Source organism: Xenopus tropicalis, chromosome 5, assembly GCF_000004195.4.
Source record: "Xenopus tropicalis strain Nigerian chromosome 5, UCB_Xtro_10.0, whole genome shotgun sequence".
Lineage (NCBI taxonomy): Eukaryota > Metazoa > Chordata > Amphibia > Anura > Pipidae > Xenopus > Xenopus tropicalis.
Window position 1 is genome coordinate 135,301,454 of NC_030681.2, and position 21,408 is coordinate 135,322,861.

Here is a 21,408-nt window from a genome sequence, read left to right on the forward strand (position 1 = left end):
GAACTAGTATTTAGGGGTGTGGTAACAAAAATGGGTGTGGTCAAAACATTTTCGCACAATTGTTTTGTTCCTCTGCACCTTTCAAATCTGAGTGTGGCTCACAAGTAAAGTAAAAAAAGGTTGGTTGGGGACCCCTGTTCTAGAGACTGGTCCTTATGCAGTCATTAAGACCCCCTACAAGAGGCGATACTAGTTGAAAATGCATGAGTCACTCGAAGCCAAATGACTGGTTACTCAAACAGACAATTAATATCAAGGCAGGAAGGGCAGAAACCTTGAAGGCATTAGCACTTTCAGGAGAAGTCATTTACAAATTTTTCTCGTCTTTAGGCAACTTGCAACTATTTGCTGCAATTAGTCTTATTTAAAGCAGACATATTAAAAGATGGAAGGAATCTGAGACCTAATTCAAGTACAAATAACCCGGAGAGTACACATCTCAAAATTACACTTTCACTGAGAACATCTCAGACATCTGTGTTGAGATGTCTCAATAAAATTACACTTTCACTGAGAATATGTGTACTCTCCGGGTTATTTGTACTTGAATTTGGAAATGTGTAAAGCCAGCACGGGGCCTGTTACCTGTTGATGAGTACCTACTGAGAACAATGGAATCTACGGCAGGACTTTTAAACATTATTTGAGAAACTGAGACCTTCCTGGTATAAAATATATTGGCAAGCTATGTTTTAATAATAATAATAATAATAATAATAATAACTAGAAAGGGAAGTTTGAGAACAAATTTCATGTTGGGTTGAAAAACATGAAGTCACTGATTGGACTCGGCCCACTTTCTCTAACCTTGGGCCACAGTTATACAGTAAAAACCACTGTGCAACGTTTGGGGACCCTGGTTTTAATAGTGTCTGAATGGCAGCAACTTAAATCTCCCCACTGAAAGTCAACAAGTGACATCTGATTGGCGGTTGGTGGCACCACCCCTTTTTCTAACCTGGAACTGCAGTTACCCAGTGACTAACTCTGCGAAGTTTAGGGGCCCTAGCATTAATAGTTAAAGAACGGCAGCAATTAAAATTTAAACCAATAAAAGTCAATAGGTGAATTGCGATTGGTGGTTGGTGGCTCTGCCCACTTTTTCTAACCTTGAGTCGAAGTCACCCAGTAACAAACAGTGGGCACCCTGGCATAAATAGTGTGAGAATGGCAGCATTTTAAATTTAAACCAATAAAATTCAATGGATGAAATCTGAATGGCTGTTAGTGGCCCAACCCACTTTTCCTATTTTTGAACTGCAGTTCCCCAGTGACCAACTTTCCAAATTTTGGTGACTCAGGCATAAAAATTGTGAGGCTGACAGCATTTTACACTTCACCATTGAAAGTAAATAGATGAAATGTTATTGGCTGTTGGTGGCTCCGCCCACTTTTTTTTCTAACTTTGAATGGCAAATACCCAGTGACTAACTCTGGAAACTTTAACAACCCTGGAGTTAATATTTAAATAATGGCATCAGTTTAAATATAAACCAATGAAATCTAATGGGTGGAAATGGATTGGCTGTTGGTGGCTCCTCCCACTTGTTTGGGAACCCTGACGTAAATAGTGTGAGCAAAGCAACATTTTAAATATAAACCAAGAAAATTCAATAGGAGAAGTCTGATTGGCTGTTGGTGGCTTCACCCACTTTTTAAAACCTAAAAATGCAGTTCCCTAGTGACCCTGGTGTTAATACTGTGAGAATGGCAGCAGGTTGAATTTCCCCATTGAAAATCAATAAAAATCTGATTGGCTGTTGTTGGCTCCACCCACTTTTTCTAACTGAACTGCAGTTACCAGGTGACTAACACTGCAAAGTTTGGGGACCTTAGTATTAATATTTAAAGAATGGCAGCAGTTTAAATTTAAACATATGAAGTCTATAGGTGAAATCTAATTGGTTGTTATTGGCCCCACCCACTTTTCTAAACTTGGAACATAGTCACCCAGTGACAAACTTTGCAAAGTTTGGGGACCCTGACATTAAACATGTGAGAATGGCAGCAATTAAAATTTTCCCACTGAAAACAATGAAAGAAATGTGATTGGCTTTTGTCAGCCCCGCCCACTTTTTCTAACCTTGGGTACAAAGTCACGCAGTGACTGACTGCAAAGTTTGCGAACTCTGGCATCAAACAAAAAAAAAATTCAATAGGTGAAATCTGATTGGCTGTTGGTGGCCCCGCCTACTTTTTCAAAACTAAAACTGTAGTCCTCTAATGACCAACTGTGAAAAATTTGGGGACCCTGGGGTTAATACTGTGAGAATGGCAGCAGGTTGAATTTCCCCATTGAAAGTCAATAGGTAAACTCTGATTGGCTGTTGGTGGCTCCGCCCACTTTTTCTTACCTTGAACCACAGTTACCTGGTGCCTAACTCTGCAAAGTTTGGGGACCCTGGTGTTATTACTGTGAGAATGGCAGCAGGTTGGATTTTTGCCAAGTCAATAGGTAAAATCTGATTGGCTGTTCACATCTCCGCCCACTTTTGGGCATCCAACAATCATCATATTTTCATTCAGGCTGAGCCAATGACGGTGTGATTCAAGTTTGGGGAGTGTCGCCTCAAAGCTGTAAGATTGGCAGCAGTTTCAATTTCCCCATAAAAGTCAATGGGTACAATATGATTGGCTGTTGTTCGCCCCTCCCACTTTGAATTTTTTTTTTTTTAAATAACCTGAATGCGTAGTCACCCAGTGACTGCAAAGTTTGGAAAATCTGGCATCAAACCAATAAAAATCAATAGGTGAAATTTGATTGGTTGTTGGTGGCTCCGCCCACTTTTCAAAACTTAAATTGCAGTCCCCTAGTGACCAAGTGTAAAAAGTTTGGGGACCCCGGTGTTATTACTGTGAGAATGGCAGCAGGTTGGATTTCTGCCAAATCAATAGGTAAAATCTGATTGGTGGTTCACAGCTCCGCCCACTTTTGGGCATCCAATAATCATCCTATTTTCATTCAGGCTGACCCCATGACTGTGTGATTCAAGTTTGGGGAGTGTCGCCTCAAAGCTGTAAGATTGGCAGCAGTTTCAATTTCACCATTAAAGTCAATGATTAAAATTTGATTGGCTGTTGTTGGCCCCTCCCACTTTGGGGTCATCCAACAAATGTTGCTGCTTCATTCGGGGTGACCCCATGATTATGTTATTCAAGTTTGGGGGCTGTAGCTTCAAAGCTGTAAGAGCGGCAGCAGTTTGAAAATCTTCCCTGTCAAAGTCAATGGGAAAATTGGGGGGTTCGGAGCGGCGCCACAAAAAGACGGGGGGGCGGGATTGCTTAGAAAAGCACAAGCAACCTGCTCCGCTATAGGGCGAAGATGTGTGGGGAGTTTGGGTGCTGTACCCCTAAAACTGTAGGAGGAGTAGCGTTTAGAAAATGGGGGGCGCTAAGAATAAGAAGCGGAAGAATAAGCCAAAGTGGCAGAACAGTCTGCGGGGTTTCAGCCCAACACAATAAGAAATCACATGACTGGCCGCACGGCCAACTGTCAGTTATAATAACGGTTTTATCACTTCATTTCTGGGATCAGAGGTAAGTGGAGCGCTGGGGGCACTGGGGGGCATTTATAGGAAAATAGTGGCATAAATGCATCAAATCGCTATGTAATCGCACCACTAGGGGGCGCCTGGGATATTGGCGTTGGTTTTGCACATATTCTGTCATTTTGATAAATATAAAATGTGATTATGGGAGAGTTGGGGTTGGGGAGCAGGGAGACTACGAACGTCTCTGGATAAATACAAGTAACACATAATATTTGGGGTTCAGATTCATCTTCTAATATTAATATTCACATTTCCCTGGATTTTTATATGTATTTTATAAAGTGTAAGTTTAAAACTTATTGGGGAAAAGTCTGAAATGTCCCATTTGTCCCATCGACTAACGGTCGCTCTGGGTGACAGTTGGGCACTTGGTGTTTAGGTTTTTCTTCTAATGCTCTAATTAATATTCCTATTTCTCTCTGTATCTCACTTTATTTATAAAATTGCCTTATCTAAAAGCTTTTTATGGAAAAAATTGCCACTTCCCAGCTGCTAATGGGCTGCCTGAGGCTGGTGACAGTTACTGACAGGCAGCCATTGCTTTCCTCAGCATCCCCTATCAGAGCTGCAGCCTGTAGTCCTATAACTGTCACTGGCCTACGTGTCCCAGCATCCCCTATCAGAGCTGCAGCCTGTAGTCCTATAACTGTCACTGGCCTACGTGTCCCAGCATCCCCTATCAGAGCTGCAGCCTGTAGTCCTATAACTGTCACTGGCCTACGTGTCCCAGCATCCCCTATCAGAGCTGCAGGCTGTAGTCCTATAACTGTCACTGGCCTACGTGTCCCAGCATCCCCTATCAGAGCTGCAGGCTGTAGTCCTATAACTGTCACTGGCCTATGTGTCCCAGAATCCCCTATCAGAGCTGCAGTCTGTAGTCCTATAACTGTCACTGGCCTACGTGTCCCAGAATCCCCTATCAGAGCTGCAGCCTGTAGTCCTATAACTGTCACTGGCCTACGTGTCCCAGCATCCCCTATCAGAGCTGCAGTCTGTAGTCCTATAACTGTCACTGGCCTACGTGTCCCAGCATCCCCTATCAGAGCTGCAGTCTGTAGTCCTATAACTGTCACTGGCCTACGTGTCCCAGCATCCCCTATCAGAGCTGCAGCCTGTAGTCCTATGTCACTAGCCTACGTGTCCCAGCATCCCCTATCAGAGCTGCAGTCTGTAGTCCTATAACTGTCACTGGCCTACGTGTCCCAGCATCCCCTATCAGAGCTGCAGCCTGTAGTCCTATAACTGTCACTGGCCTACGTGTCCCAGCATCCCCTATCAGAGCTGCAGCCTGTAGTCCTATAACTGTCACTGGCCTACGTGTCCCAGCATCCCCTATCAGAGCTGCAGCCTGTAGTCCTATAACTGTCACTGGCCTACGTGTCCCAGCATCCCCTATCAGAGCTGCAGCCTGTAGTCCTATGTCACTAGCCTACGTGTCCCAGCATTCCCTATCAGAGCTGCAGTCTGTAGTCCTATAACTGTCACTGGCCTACGTGTCCCAGCATCCTCTACCAGATCTGCAGCCTGTAGTCCTATAACTGTCACTGGCCTACGTGTCCCAGCATCCCCTATCAGAGCTGCAGTCTGTAGTCCTATAACTGTCACTGGCCTACGTGTCCCAGCATCCCCTATCAGAGCTGCAGTCTGTAGTCCTATAACTGTCACTGGCCTACGTGTCCCAGCATCCCCTATCAGAGCTGCAGCCTGTAGTCCTATGTCACTAGCCTACGTGTCCCAGCATCCCCTATCAGAGCTGCAGCCTGTAGTCCTATAACTGTCACTGGCCTACATGTCCCAGCATCCCCTATCAGATCTGCAGCTTGTAGTCCTATAACTGTCACTGGCCTACGTGTCCCAGCATCCCCTATCAGAGCTGCAGCCTGTAGTCCTATGTCACTAGCCTACGTGTCCCAGCATTCCCTATCAGAGCTGCAGTCTGTAGTCCTATAACTGTCACTGGCCTACGTGTCCCAGCATCCTCTATCAGATCTGCAGCCTGTAGTCCTATAACTGTCACTGGCCTACGTGTCCCAGCATCCCCTATCAGAGCTGCAGTCTGTAGTCCTATAACTGTCCCTGGCCTACGTGTCCCAGCATCCCCTATCAGAGCTGCAGTCTGTAGTCCTATAACTGTCACTGGCCTACGTGTCCCAGCATCCCCTATCAGAGCTGCAGTCTGTAGTCCTATAACTGTCACTGGCCTACATGTCCCAGCATCCCCATCAGAGCTGCAGCCTGTAGTCCTATGTCACTAGCCTATGTGTCCCAGCATCCCCTATCAGAGCTGCAGTCTGTAGTCCTATAACTGTCACTGGCCTACGTGTCCCAGCATCCCCTATCAGAGCTGCAGCCTGTAGTCCTATGTCACTAGCCTATGTGTCCCAGCATCCCCTATCAGAGCTGCAGTCTGTAGTCCTATAACTGTCACTGGCCTACGTGTCCCAGCATCCACTATCAGAGCTGCAGCCTGTAGTCCTATGTCACTGGCCTATGTGTCCCAGCATCCCCTATCAGAGCTGCAGCCTGTTGTCCTATGTCACTGGCCTACATGTCCCAGCATCCCCTATCAGAGCTGCAGTCTGTTGTCCTATGTCACTGGCCTACGTGTCCCAGCATCCCCTATCTGAGCTGCAGCCTGTAATCCTATAACTGTCACTGGCCTACGTGTCCCAGCATCCCCTATCAGAGCTGCAGTCTGTAGTCCTATAACTGTCACTGGCCTACATGTCCCAGCATCCCCTATCAGAGCTGCAGCCTGTAGTCCTATAACTGTCACTGGCCTACGTGTCCCAGCATCCCCTATCAGAGCTGCAGCCTGTAGTCCTATGTCACTAGCCTACGTGTCCTAGCATTCCCTATCAGAGCTGCAGCCTGTAGTCCTATAACTGTCACTGGCCTACGTGTCCCAGCATCCTCTATCAGATCTGCAGCCTGTAGTCCTATAACTGTCACTGGCCTATGTGTCCCAGCATCCCCTATCAGAGCTGCAGCCTGTAGTCCTATAACTGTCACTGGCCTACGTGTCCCAGCATCGCCTATCAGAGCTGCAGTCTGTAGTCCTAAAACTGTCACTGGCCTACGTGTCCCAGCATCCCCTATCAGAGCTGCAGCCTGTAGTCCTATGCCACTGGCCTACGTGTCCCAGCATCCCCTATCAGAGCTGCAGTCTGTAGTCCTATGACTGTCACTGGCCTACGTGTCCCAGCATCCCCTATCAGAGCTGCAGTCTATAGTCCTATGACTGTCACTGGCCTACGTGTCCCAGCATCCCCTATCAGAGCTGCAGCCTGTAGTCCTATGTCACTAGCCTACGTGTCCCAGCATCCCCTATCAGAGCTGCAGTCTGTAGTCCTATAACTGTCACTGGCCTATGTGTCCCAGCATCCCCTATCAGAGCTGCAGTCTGTAGTCCTATAACTGTCACTGGCCTACGTGTCCCAGCATCCCCTATCAGATCTGCAGCCTGTAGTCCTATAACTGTCACTGGCCTACGTGTCCCAGCATCCCCTATCAGAGCTGCAGCCTGTAGTCCTATAACTGTCACTGGCCTACGTGTCGCAGGATCCCCTATCAGACCTGCAGCCTGTAGTCCTATAACTGTAACTGGCCTACGTGTCCCAGCATCCCCTATCAGAGCTGCAGCCTGTAGTCCTATGTCACTAGCCTACGTGTCCCAGCATCCCCTATCAGAGCTGCAGTCTGTAGTCCTATAACTGTAACTGGCCTACGTGTCCCAGCATCCCCTATCAGAGCTGCAGTCTGTAGTCCTATGTCACTAGCCTACGTGTCCCAGCATCCCCTATCAGAGCTGCAGTCTGTAGTCCTATAACTGTAACTGGCCTACGTGTCCCAGCATCCCCTATCAGAGCTGCAGCCTGTAGTCCTATGTCACTAGCCTACGTGTCCCAGCATCCCCTATCAGAGCTGCAGTCTGTAGTCCTATAACTGTCACTGGCCTACGTGTCCCAGCATCCCCTATCAGAGCTGCAGTCTGTAGTCCTATAACTGTCACTGGCCTACGTGTCCCAGCATCCCCTATCAGAGCTGCAGTCTGTAGTCCTATAACTGTCACTGGCCTACGTGTCCCAGCATCCCCTATCAGAGCTGCAGCCTGTAGTCCTATAACTGTCACTGGCCTACATGTCCCAGCATCCCCTATCAGAGCTGCAGTCTGTAGTCCTATAACTGTCACTGGCCTACGTGTCCCAGCATCCCCTATCAGAGCTGCAGTCTGTAGTCCTATAACTGTCACTGGCCTACGTGTCCCAGCATCCCCTATCAGAGCTGCAGCCTGTAGTCCTATAACTGTCACTGGCCTACATGTCCCAGCATCCTCTATCAGATCTGCAGTCTGTGTCCCTTGTCATCTGGTTGTCAGTGTTCCATTTACCTTAGTACCATTTAGTGAGGTGATCCAGCAGCCAATTACAGTTGGGTACTGTGATTGGCTGTAACCCATACAGCTAATCTGTACCATACAGACACTCACACAGGGGATACAGTTAAGCAGCCCCATCATTCCCAACCCATTGGCCTTTATATTTCATAAAATCCAAATAAGTGCCTGTAACCCTCCCCTCGCTTTCTATGGGATCCCCTCTATTTGGGAGCTGCCATTCTTGCTACTCCCCCTATGTGCAGATTGATACCCCCGGCCCATGTATTGGTACATTCTGTTTAACAGTCAGGCTCTCAGTATCTCTTGCTAGTAATGATGGCATCACATGGACTGCTTTATCTGTGCCCATTCTCATGGGAAACCCTAACAGCTGGGGGGATTTAAAGGGGCAAATGATCAGATATTATTTTACAGACAGGTGAGATTTAGATGGGAACAGATCAGCAGGTCCCCTCACTATCCGCCATCAGTTTATAGGCCCGGCCATTGGTTCCCTAGAAACACAGGTAGGAGTCCCCCATTTTCCGCTCCTGGGGTGCCATGTATAATGCCAGGCATGACAGGAGCGCATTGGAGTATAACAGTGTCAGTTCCCCAACCCGTGGCCTCCAGCTGTTGCTGAACTACAGTTCCCAGCATCCCCATCAGATCTCCAAACTATGGTGCCTCATGTTATAATAGAAGGGAGGAGGGATGGGGCCAAATACAACCTGTTTACTCTCATTTCAAGGGGAACTTCACCTTATATGCTGTTATTGCACAGATTTTGTTAGGATGCTAACCTGAGAAAAATCTCATTTCACAATTTTGACATATTCATTTAGGGTCTGTTTGTAAAATGGGAGAACTGGTTGAGGGTGTGAATACTTATACAGGTATGGGATCCCTTATCCGGAAACCCGTTATCCAGAAAGCTCTGAATTACGGAAAGCCTGTCACCCATAGACTCCATTTTACTCAAATAATTTAGAATTTTAAAACTGATTTCCTTTTTCTCTGTAGTAATAAAACAGTACCTTGTAATCCTTATTGGATGCAAAACAATCCTATTGGGTTTAATTAACGTTTTGTTGATTTTTTAGTAGACTTAAGGTACGGAGATTCAAATTACGGAAAGACCCCTTATCTGGAATACCCTTGGTCCCAAGCATTCTGGATAATGGGTCCTATACCTGTATAAGGCAGTGTGTAGCAAAGAGGGTTGGCGCATGTGAGCTCACAGTCTCTTTTTTCCCTCTCCCCATAAAGTGAAATTTCCGAGCGATTTTGAGCGATTCTTAGCTATTCCGAGCGACTCAGAGCGACTTTGTGGCATTTTTGGAGAGATTTTTTTGTGATTTTTGAGATATTCAGCGAGTTCCCAACTCATTTTTGACGTTTCTTAGGAAATAACATCTGCTGACGTCTGCTGATATCTCTTTTTTTTATACCCAACTGCTCTTTTAAGAGCAAGAAGACCGGGGCGCAATGCCATCCTGCGCCCCCTGGAGGAAGGTAAGGGAGCTGCTACGGTTCCATTTGAATGAAGGGTCTGGATGTACAGAGTATAGAATGTAACAGAATCTTTCTCTTTTCCCTCAGCGAGAGGCAGGATCCAGACCCCTCTCCGAGATTTATAAGGTGAGTAGAAAAAAGGGTAAAACTGTGCCCCACTCACTGCTACTGCTGTAGGGGCTGCAGGTTTTGTACCCTGGGGAATATTATGTTATTAATAAAATCCCCCTTTTATTCTATTTTCCAGCCTCCTGATGGTCGGCTGACCAAGGGTGTGCTCCTCGGAGAGGGCGGCAGTGGAGCCGTTTATAAGGTAAGGGCCCCAGCAAATTCCTAGAGGGATGAAAGTGCTGCCCCTGCTGTGTCCAGGATCCCATTCGCTGACACCGGCTCATCATACATTGGGCTGCTTTAGGCAGACATATCAGACTGCTGTTTTGGGGCCACATGGGGCCCTTTCTTTCCTACCTGAATGTAAGTGACAGCTTTGTGTCTGTGTTACAGGGTCTCCACCATCGCAGAGGAGTGGTGGCCGTGAAGATGGGGAACATCAGCTGGGTAGGGAATCTTTCTAGTTCCATTCTCAATATCATTCCTATTGGTGGGGTTGCCTATTTGAGCTAAAGGGTTTCTATTATTCCACCCCAGGATGAGGAGTCGGTGCGCAGGGAGCTGAAGTTCCTCCGGCAGTTTGGCGGCCACAAGAACATCGCTGCTTTCCACGGAGCCTATTACCGGGCTTCACTAGAGGAGGACAAATCGGATCTTCTGGAAGTAAGGAATTATTTGCTGTTTCTTGTTCCTCCCTCTTTTGCCAAAGAGATCTCCATTGGAGGAAATATAATCCCTGGTCTGACACCATTTTTTCTATTGCAGATTGTTCTTGAGCTCTGTGAGGGTGGCTCCGTCCACGACCTCATCAAGAGCAACAACCAATCCCTGAAGGAGCCCTGGATTGGCTACATCTGCAGGGAAGTATTAAAGGTAAGGCCAGAATAACCCCTTATGGACTCATCTATGATTTTGCATTATATATGTATATATATATTTATTATAGATCATCATTCTGCTAAAATGTGTTACACTCTTGGGAATATTTAGACTTATGTCTGTTATATTCTTATAACCTACATCTCAATCCCCCCAGGGGCTCCACCACATCCACCAGCACCGGGCCATACATAGGGACATCAAGAGCCCGAACATCATGCTGACAAAGGAGGGGAGAGTGAAGTTGAGTGAGTAAAACTTAATAATTCAGGTTTTTATTGTATTGTATTTAAAAAGTAATTTTTCATTGATAAATATAATCTGGTGTTTCAGTCGACTTTGGACTCTGCTGGGACCTGGACCCACAGACTGGAATGTGTAAGGAGCCTGACGGGACTGCACACTGGATGGCACCCGAGACCTTTAGGAGGAACGGCGAGGAACCAGAGTACGACACCAAAGTGAGTTGTACTTATAATACTTGGCACAACAGGGTGCATTTACCTATCAATGTTAATGGGACATAAAAGCAGTGGGAGGAGCCGATGGCATTTTACTTCAGCCTCTCCCATCCTCTCTACACAAATGGGTGCTGCATTCAGTTAGGGGCAGTTCAGGTTACAAGGGAACTAAACATAAAGCAATTGGGGCCATTTCTTCCATCAGTGCTAAGCAGGCCCGGACGGGGATTCACAATAGGCCCTGGTATTCCAAGTGCACAGGGGCCCAAACAGCCCCCCAGCAGCCCAATAAATAGTGACTGTCTATGGCATCTTACAGCAGCCCCTCTGGTATTTGTCAGAACCCACAGATTGCCGGTCTGGGCCTGGTGCTAAGTGGCCCAGTTCTAATAGATTCTATATTTTCCATTCATTGTATGCAGGCACTGATGGAAGAACCACCCCAGTAACAACTGAATCACCCACTAACCCAGTTCTCTCCTTCTAATGCTCTTTGGTGTCTCTTTTCCAGTGTGACATCTGGTCGCTGGGAATAACTGCCATAGAAATGGCCGAGGGAAAGCCACGTAAGTAAATCTCAACGATTTGTGGATATTTATTCTATACTTTGAGAAGCAGATATTCTGTAGCAGAATGGGAAGAACTGGGACTTGCTATTTTTTGCTATTTTGCTATTTTCAGCAAAAAAAAAACCAACTTTTTTCTTTAGTTGCAATAAATAGACAGTATACAGACATGGATGGATCTGATATATGCGTTTTTGTCTTTCAGCATACTACGACCAATACCCGGTGGAGGACATCATAATCGAGAGCCAACCACCGAAGCTTCAAGCCAACACCTGGTGAGTCCTTCCCAGCTCGTGTCACTAGATGCTCCCACAGCTCAGAGCTGAACTGAATGAAATGGGCTCTATTTTCACCAAATAATGCTAAAAGCCCTTTTTTCTTTTTTTCCAGGTCACAACAATTCCATTCCTTCTTGGAGTTGTGTCTGAAGAAGGATCCTGCGGAGCGATGGAGCACCAAGGAACTCCTGCATCACCCCTTCATTGCTGGACTGCCGCCCAAGAAGATCATCAGGGCTGAGATTCGGAAACACCTTCAGGCTCAGCAGAGGCGGCCGGCCAAGAGAGGTGAGGGGATCCATTGTATCTGGTACGACTGCACCATCATGAACACTAAACTGAGAAGCTGTTGGGCTTATTATAGTGGCGTTAGGGATAATGAACATATTTTGAGGGCTACACCACCTTACATTTTAGTATAATAGTGACAATGGGATTCTAAGACAATTTAGAATAGGAAAAAATAGGAATTTAATTTCAGCTCTGATTTTTTTTTATCTATACAGGAGTGAGGGAAGCAGCTCTCTGGGCCAGGAAACAGCTGCGTCGCGCTTGTGCCTTCTGCGCTTGTGCCTTCCACGCTTGTGCCTGTGCCTTCCACGCTTGTGCCTGTGCCTTCCACGCTTGTGCCTGTGCCTTCTGCGCTTGTGCCTTCCACGCTTGTGCCTGTGCTTTCCGTGCATACAAGATCTCGGCAGAAGAAACAGCGGCTCAGAAAATGGCACTGGAGGGCTTTCCTTGTTATTGATCCTGTGGCCAATAACATCTAAAGCCCAGGATGAGTCTTCGCAATAACATCCTAGGAGAAACACCCTCAGGGAAAGGTACGGTCTCTATCAAATATCCCTATACATTGGGCCTACAGAGCCTTAGGCCAACACTTTTTACAGTATATAGTTCTAATGGACACTCTATAATTAATGTAAATGCTAATTGTATACACATTTAAAATAAGACACTTAGGCTTAGACATACATGTGAATCTATATTATAATTTTCCTGCCTGCACCCCTTGTACTGTTGCCCAATGCAAAGGAGAATTCAGTGTGAGCATAAAATCCTTTGTAATGCCGTTGTTCTTAATGAATATTCATAATGACACATTACTTATTGGTTTTCATTCTATTTTACAGCTCCACCAGCAGAGCCTGTGCCTCCATCTGAAGCTCCAGGAGAATCCGCTTTTCAGACACCCATAACTCCACCAGTGGCGTCTCCTCTCACAATTACAGCTACACCCCCAGCAGTGTATGTAACACTCTATACACAACCTCCACCCACCATCTCTATCTCTCTTTCAGCCACAGTTCCACCAGTGGCCCTTTTTCTCCAACATCTACACCAGCACAGAATTTACATTCCAATAGTGGGATCCAGTTTTAATATGTGCAGCTCCACCAGTTGGATTCCTGCTTTTAGAGAGCCCAATTCCAGCAGTGGCACCTCACTTTGTAGCTCTCATTCTCCATTTCTTTCTTTGGCTCCACCACCAGCCCTTCTTTCTTTTCCTGCTGCTCCTCTACCAACAGACCACCATACAAATACATCATACAGTATTTGCAGTTTCACTAACCTCAGCTCAAACAGTGCACCCACCGCCGTCAGTCTTAGCCTCCAACATTTACATTTCAGACAAGCACAGCTCCAACACCCCCTTACAGGACCCTATAGAGGCTTCTCCCTTCATAATCCACTAAAAATACTGCCCATACATTAGATAGCTTTAACAAAGGGTTACATGCATTTTAGCAAGGTAAAAATACAGGGACACTGACATAAACTCTTAGTAGAAGTTGATCCAGGGACTTGTCCGATTGCCCTTTGGGAGTCAGGAAGGAATTTTTTTCCCCTCTGAGGCAAATTGGCTCCGGCTTCAGATGGGGGTTTTTCGCCTTCCTCTGTATCAACTATTAAATAGGAACCTTCCAGCTACACTGAAACATAAAGTAAATGAACATAAACTAAAATGCACAACTTAAATCATATTTAAATTATAAATAAATATTTTAATACATATTTGAATGGTGTTTTGCATTTTTATAGTATTGCCAGGGAAGTTTACAGAGGGTGGAGACCTGTGGTGCAAGGGAAAAGGGTAACCAAAAAGAGAAGGTGGAATCAGGGGGCAGGGGTCGGAGAAATGGGTGAGGAGAGATCCTAAGGTGAAGAAATGTAAACAGGGAATAAGCCATGTTTGAACCCAGACCCAGTGACCGTCACTGAGCTCAGAGCTTTGGTCAGTGGCCAAAGCCTTGAAGGGTAATTTCAACTCAACACTTATTTAAAATTCACATAAAATGATAGATAGTGCATATATATATATATGGGTTTAAGAGGAACAGACTTATTATTCAGTTAATACCCTTAGTACATTTTGGACTCAAGGACCATCCTATAAATATGTCTCTGCCATTAGTGATCTTTGGGCCTTGGAGAAACAGACCCCTAAACATGTGTCTGCCAATAGAACCCTTTGTGCCTAGGAGAAACAGACCCATAAACATGTCTCTACCAATAAAACCCCTTGGGCCTAGGAGAAAAAGACCCATAAACATGTCTCTGCCAATAGAACCCTTTGTGCCTAGGAGAAACAGACCCATAAACATGTCTCTGCCAATAGAACCCTTTGGGCCCTGGAGAAACAGACCCATAAACATGTCTCTACCAATAGAACCCCTTGGGCCTAGGAGAAAAAGACCCATAAACATGTCTCTGCCAATAGAACCCTTTGGGCCTAGGAGAAACAGACCCATAAATATGTCTCTGCCAATAGAACCCTTTGGGCCTAGGAGAAAAAGACCCATAAACATGTCTCTGCCAATAGAACCCTTTGGGCCTAGGAGAAACAGACCCATAAACATGTCTCTGCCAATAGAACCCTTTGGGCCTAGGAAAAAGAACCCAGAAAAAGTAGCTATCAATCAGGTGTATAGTAAAATCAAAATTATTTTATTAACATATACACATAAATGCTATAAACTAGCATTTATGTGGGAGGGGGTCATGCCCTTGGTCTGCATTGGCTTTCCATCATTAGCAGTCACCCCATAAATTTTAATGTAGAGTCTGGAGGCTGTTAGTGGTATTGCATTAATGGATAAAAGGGTGGGGGGCAATTTGTTAGGCACCATTTTTGAATGCAAAAGTGTCATTGGTTGGAAAGGTAATTGGGCCTGTTTCCTGCGTTGGCTGGTAAACCAATCAGGTCTGCAAGCAAACTAAGCTCAGCACCCTTAAGAATCACTATGGACGTTATATGGTCTCTCCTTTGTAACAATGGGCTGCTAAATAGTTGTACAATGCTATTGTATAGCACAATCTCATTGGTAAGGTGGCAGGTGTGTAATTTGGGGCTAAAGAGATGAAAGACTGAAACTCAGCACTTTTTATTCATAATCCCAACCAACAGTGCTCAGAATGATTGGCCTAAAAATGCAAATGTTTAGCTAAATATTACAGTAAAAACCCCTTTTATAAAATGAGGCTTGATTGGTTGCCTGGACATCAACTGGGCATATTGTTGTATAATGGGTGACTGGGGTGGATCAGGAGGTATGACCATGCTTCCGTCTGCAGGTCACTTTATGTTTTCTGGGGCCCCATTATTCTTGCTAGCAGGGTCCAAGGGCCGCTGGTGACCAATGGGTTGATAGTTGGGCCCCCTTTGTGGGGATGGTCCTATTTACTTAGTAGAATTGGGCCAGTGTGGTTAGTGGAGTACCGCAGGGGTCAGTCCTTGGTCCTTTGCTTTTTAACTTGTTTATTAATGACCTGGAGGTGGGCATAGAGAGTACTGTTTCTATTTTTGCTGATGACACTAAATTGTGCAAAACTATAAGTTCCATGCAGGATGCTGCCGCTTTGCAGAGCGATTTGACAAAATTGGAAAACTGGGCAGCAAACTGGAAAATGAGGTTCAATGTTGACAAGTGCAAAGTTATGCACTTTGGTAGGAATAATATAAACGCAAACTATCTACTGAATGGTAGTGTGTTGGGGGCATCCTTAATGGAGAAGGATCTAGGGGTTTTTGCAGATCACAAGTTGTCTAATTCCAGGCAGTGTCATTCTGTGGCTACTACAGCAAATAAAGTGCTGTCTTGTATAAAAAAGGGCATTGACTCAAGGGATGAGAACATATTTTTGCCGCTTTATAGGTCCCTGGTAAGGCCTCACCTTGAGTATGCAGTGCAGTTTTGGGCTCCAGTCCTTAAGAAGGATATTAATGAGCTGGAGAGAGTGCAGAGACGTGCAACTAAACTGGTAAAGGGGATGGAAGATTTAAGCTATGAGGTTAGACTGTCGAGGTTGGGGTTGTTTTCTCTGGAAAAGAGGCGCTTGCGAGGGGACATGATTACTCTGTACAAGTACATTAGAGAGGATAATAGGCAGTTGGGGGATGTTCTTTTTTCCCATAAAAACAATCAGCGCACCAGAGGTCACCCCTATAGATTAGAGGAACAGAGCTTCCATTTGAAGCAGCGTAGGTGGTTTTTCACGGTGAGGGCAGTGAGGCTGTGGAATGCCCTTCCTAGTGATGTGGTAATGGCAGACTCTGTTAATGCCTTTAAGAGGGGCCTGGATGAGTTTTTGAACAAGCAGAATATCCAAGGCTATTGTGATACTAATATCTACAGTTAGTATTACTGGTTGTATATATATAGTTTATGTATGTGAGTGTATAGATTGGTTAGTATAGGTTGTGTGCTGGGTTTACTCGGATGGGTTGAACTTGATGGACAATGGTCTTTTTTCAACCCTATGTAACTATGTAACTATGTAACTATGAATGGGGCCACATGATTGCTGAGGGAAGCCATGGTCCCAGTACTGATGGGCCACCAACAGCTAGAGAAGAACGTATCCTCTGTGGCCCATCTCTCATTGCGGCCCTCTCCTGGCTGTCAAAGCAAAGGTAACAACCCCACATTGTCAAAAAAAAGCAAAATTACACATTAACCTGGAAGCAAATAGGGGTAGGAAGCAGCTTCATTAAGATCACTGCAGCTGGAGGAAATACTCCGCCAGGAACAGGATGGAGTCCAGGTGCTACAGGACAGAAAAATATTGTTTTTGGTGGTTATTACACGCGGCTGTTCTGCAAGCCAACACTATCAGCTCTTGAAATTATGCAGTCGCCTTTGGTTTTCATGCACATTTAACAAAACCAGTTTTTGATAGTAAAGGACATTTTCCTTTAGTCACAGGAATATATCTGCAGGTTATTTCTATGCAGCCCTATAAAGAGGAAAGGGGGTGCGATTACTAAAGTGACCAATGGCAGTGCGATTATTAAAGTGACAATTGGTCAGCAAATAAAAGTGCTCAAAAGACTTTCCTAGTTGAAGTAATCAGTTTGCTTTACAAAGGCTTACGAGCTAAATGTCGCTGCTGGAAAGGGATCATCTGAACGTGTCAGGTTTTGGATACTCTGGTTTTCGGTCAACATCATCCTTCAGCGAAGGGGCTATGGATGGAGCTACCACAGGGTCTGGGATTAGTGCTGCCAGTTTGGTTCTCGGTACATCCTAGAAATAAGAATGAGACATTACTGGCAATAAGTTAGGAGTGAGGCAAAGACACATTTTCTTGTGCTAATTAACAATACTGCAAGCCGCCAATAGCAACCAGCCATATCTGTTCCTTTATTATTTAATCAAGCAGCAGTTTGCTGTTGCCTGAGAATCTTGAAAAAGAGAAGCAAACGTGAAGGGAGTGAAAGAAATAAATGTGTCTCTGCTAGGTATAAAGGCATGGGAGCGGTAAAGGACAGCAGCTGCTGGCACATATACTAGAGTCCACACATAAGCCTAAGCACAACGTTAATATATGAATTTAACATCATTCCCATGATGGAGAAAGGGCGGGATAGCTATATGCAGGTACAAACCCTGATCCCGACATACCTTGTATCCCAAAGCTTTCAGTTCACTTGTGGAGCAGGGGTACATGTCCATAAATTTGTATCTATCCACAAGAAGTGCCGTCTCCTTCCCTTCATACCCCTCCTTGAATGCTGTGTATCTCCATTTTCCCACTTTCAGTATACTAGCTCCAATGTTACTTTCCAAGGCCAGGAAGCATGCCCAAATCTCACTGCAGAAATCAAGGGGGAAAAAAACAAGGAAATTCAGTATTCCCAAACAGGGACAAAGTGAGGCTTCCAGTTTGTCAGACATTGTATAAAGTCAACATTCAGCATATAACAGCAGCATTGTGCAGCTTCGCTTTTGCTGTTCTTCCCTCTTCACTTTCCCCTTCCCCTGTGCTGTCCTTGTACACTTGCACCACTTGCACGGGGATGAAGCCTGAGCAATGAGCAGGCAGGATTTAATCTGATGGATATTGGGGAGTTGTATCAGGAGTCAGAACCAGCAGTGCAGAGAAGGGAAAGGGACAGACACAGTGACAGCTACACATAACTATAAACCCAGTGGGAATGAGGAATGAATGGATATTGGGGAGTTGTATCAGGAGTCAGAACCAGCAGTGCAGGGAAGGGAAAGGGACAGACAGACACAGTGACAGTTACACATAACTATAAACCCAGTGAGAATGAGGAATGAATGGATATTGGGGAGTTGTATCAGGAGTCAGAACCAGCAGTGCAGAGAAGGGAAAGGGACAGACAGACACAGTGACAGTTACACATAACTATAAACCCAGTAAGAATGAGGAATGAATGGATATTGGGGAGTTGTATCAGGAGTCAGAACCAGCAGTGCAGAGAAGGGAAAGGGACAGACACAGTGACAGTTACACATACCTATAAACCCAGTGAGAATGAGGAATGAATGGATATTGTGGAGTTGTATCAGGAGTCAGAACCAGCAGTGCAGAGAAGGGAAAGGGACAGACAGACACAGGTATGGGATCCCTTGTCCGGAAACCTGTTATCCAGAAAGTTCCAAATTATGGAAAGGCCATCTGCCATAATTCTAAGTTCTAAAAATGATTCCCTTTTCTCTGTAATAATAAAACAGTACCTGTACTTGATCCCAACTAAGATATAATTACCCCTTATTGGGGGCAGAACAGCCCTATTGGGTTTATTTAATGGTTAAATGATTCCCTTTTCTCTGTAATAATAAAACAGTACCTGTACTTGATCCCAACTAAGATATAATTACCCCTTATTGGGGGCAGAACAGCCCTATTGGGTTTATTTAATGGTTAAATGATTCCCTTTTCTCTGTAATAATAAAACAGTACCTGTACTTGATCCCAACTAAGATATAATTACCCCTTATTGGGGGCAGAACAGCCCTATTGGGTTTATTTCATGGTTAAATGATTCCCTTTTCTCTGTAATAATAAAACAGGACCTGTACTTGATCCCAACTGAGATATAATTACCCCTTATTGGGGGAAGAACAGCCCTATTGGGTTTATTTCATGGTTAAATGATTCCCTTTTCTCTGTAATAATAAAACAGGACCTGTACTTGATCCCAACTGAGATATAATTACCCCTTATTGGGGCAGAACAGCCCTATTGGGTTTATTTAATGGTTAAATGATTCCCTTTTCTCTGTAATAATAAAACAGTACCTGTACTTGATCCCAATTAAGATATAATTACCCCTTATTGGGGGCAGAACAGCCCTATTGGGATTATTTAATGGTTAAATGATTCCCTTTTCTCTGTAATAATAAAACAGTACCTGTACTTGATCCCAACTAAGATATAATTACCCCTTATTGGGGGCAGAACAGCCCTATTGGGTTTATTTAATGGTTAAATGATTCCCTTTTCTCTGTAAAAATAAAACAGCACCTGTACTTGATCCCAACTAAGTTGGGGGTTTCAACCCAACATAATAATGAAAAATATATGTCCTGTTGCACTAGTACAACTGGTGCCTTTGCTTCAGACACTTAACTATAGTTTACCTAAACAAGCTGCTGTATAGCTATAGGGGCAGCCATTCAAAGCCGAAAAAGGAGAAATTGCACAGGTTAAACAGCAGATAACCCTGTAATATACAATGGGAGTCTGCATAGCTTATCTGATATCAACTGTGTATCCTGTGCTTGAATGGCTGCCCCCATGGCTACAGAGCAGCTTATATATAAACTATAGTTTTACCACTGTACTGCATCAGTGCATTATATTGCAACTCTTAAAACACTTTCATTTTTATGTTACTGTTCAGCAGCCTCTGTTTCTCATGGATTGTCTTAGCCTATCATTAGTGGCATAGAGATTCTACCCAATGTTATTGATAGTTAGGGGAAAATGTTCATTAAGCTATACACATAATTTAGTCTTTTTTGTACAAAACTTTTTCATAGAATTTTGTTTAAAAAAAAAAAAAAAAAAAAAGATAATTTTAACGTGAACAATCGGCTATCTGATCAGCTATTAGCGGTCAAACTAAATCTAATAAAATCAATTTGTAAAAGCTGGAGTTAAGTTTGGCCTTGGTCACATCTTCCAAGTATACACATCAACACAATTCACCAGCTTGGGTCATACAGCAGGACACACTTCCCCATCCAAACAAGCGATAACAGCCTCCAACATGCAGATCTTCCGGGAAAGCGGAGAAAATAAGTTTCCTTTATCTAAATAGCATCAACATATTCCTTTAGTCCAACGCTTGCTGCTGAGTTTCAAAGTGTCTGCAAGCAATAGCAGCAAAAGAATTTGGGGCTTTTATGGACGATCAGAAGTAAACAAAACAAAATCACCATATGCACTGCTAATTGTAATCGGGAGCAGTGTAAAGGTCACTGCCATTGGACTCGGGACCAGTGGAAGTGCGTCTTCTCGGCTGATAAAGGTTATTTCTCCATCTGGTAGTAATGGAAAAGTCTGGACTTCAAATGTATATTGCTGGTAAAATTTGTTGGAGGTGATCTGGGGCTGATTATTGTGCTAGGATCCCTGGTTCCATTGAAAGTAAACCTTATGGCCTATGGCAGGGATCCCCAACCGTTTACCCATGAGCCTTATTCAAATGTAAAAAGAGTTGGGGAGCAACACAAGCGTAAAAAATGTACCTGGGGGTGCAAATAAGAGCTATAATTGGCTATTTGGTAGCCCCTATGTTGATTGGCAGCCTACAGGAGGCTCTGTTTGGCAGTACAACTGGTTTTTATCCAATAAAAACTTTCCTCCAAACCAGGAATTAAAAAATAAGCACCTGCTTTGAGGCCACTGGGAGCAACATCCAAGGGGTTGGTGAGCAACATGTTACTCCCTAGGCACTGGTTGGGGATCCCTGGCCTATGGTTTTCAATGACATTTTTGTCCATTCCATGCTTTGTACTTTATGGCAACAGTTTGGGGAAGGCTTTTTCCTGTATCGGCACAATATGTCCCCCAGGTTTGCTGAGACGAGAGTGGAAGAACTTGACTGGTCCACACAGAACCCTGATCTTAATCTAACCGAACACCTATGGGGTGGATAGGAACTCTAGTTGCCAGCCAGGCTAGTTGCCAGCCAGGCCCCCCACATAAAAGGGGGCACTAAAAACTCAGTTTATAGAACAGTACACAAAGTATGAATTGATCCTAAAGAGGAGAGGGATCTTTTTTTGAAACAAGTGGAAAATATTAGCGAGTAGTCAGGTAATGTCGCAGTCTAAATATTCTAAAAAAAGTCCATGTGTTGAAAGTCTCTTTCATACAAAACTGATGCCTGTGGGTTCTATGTCCTGC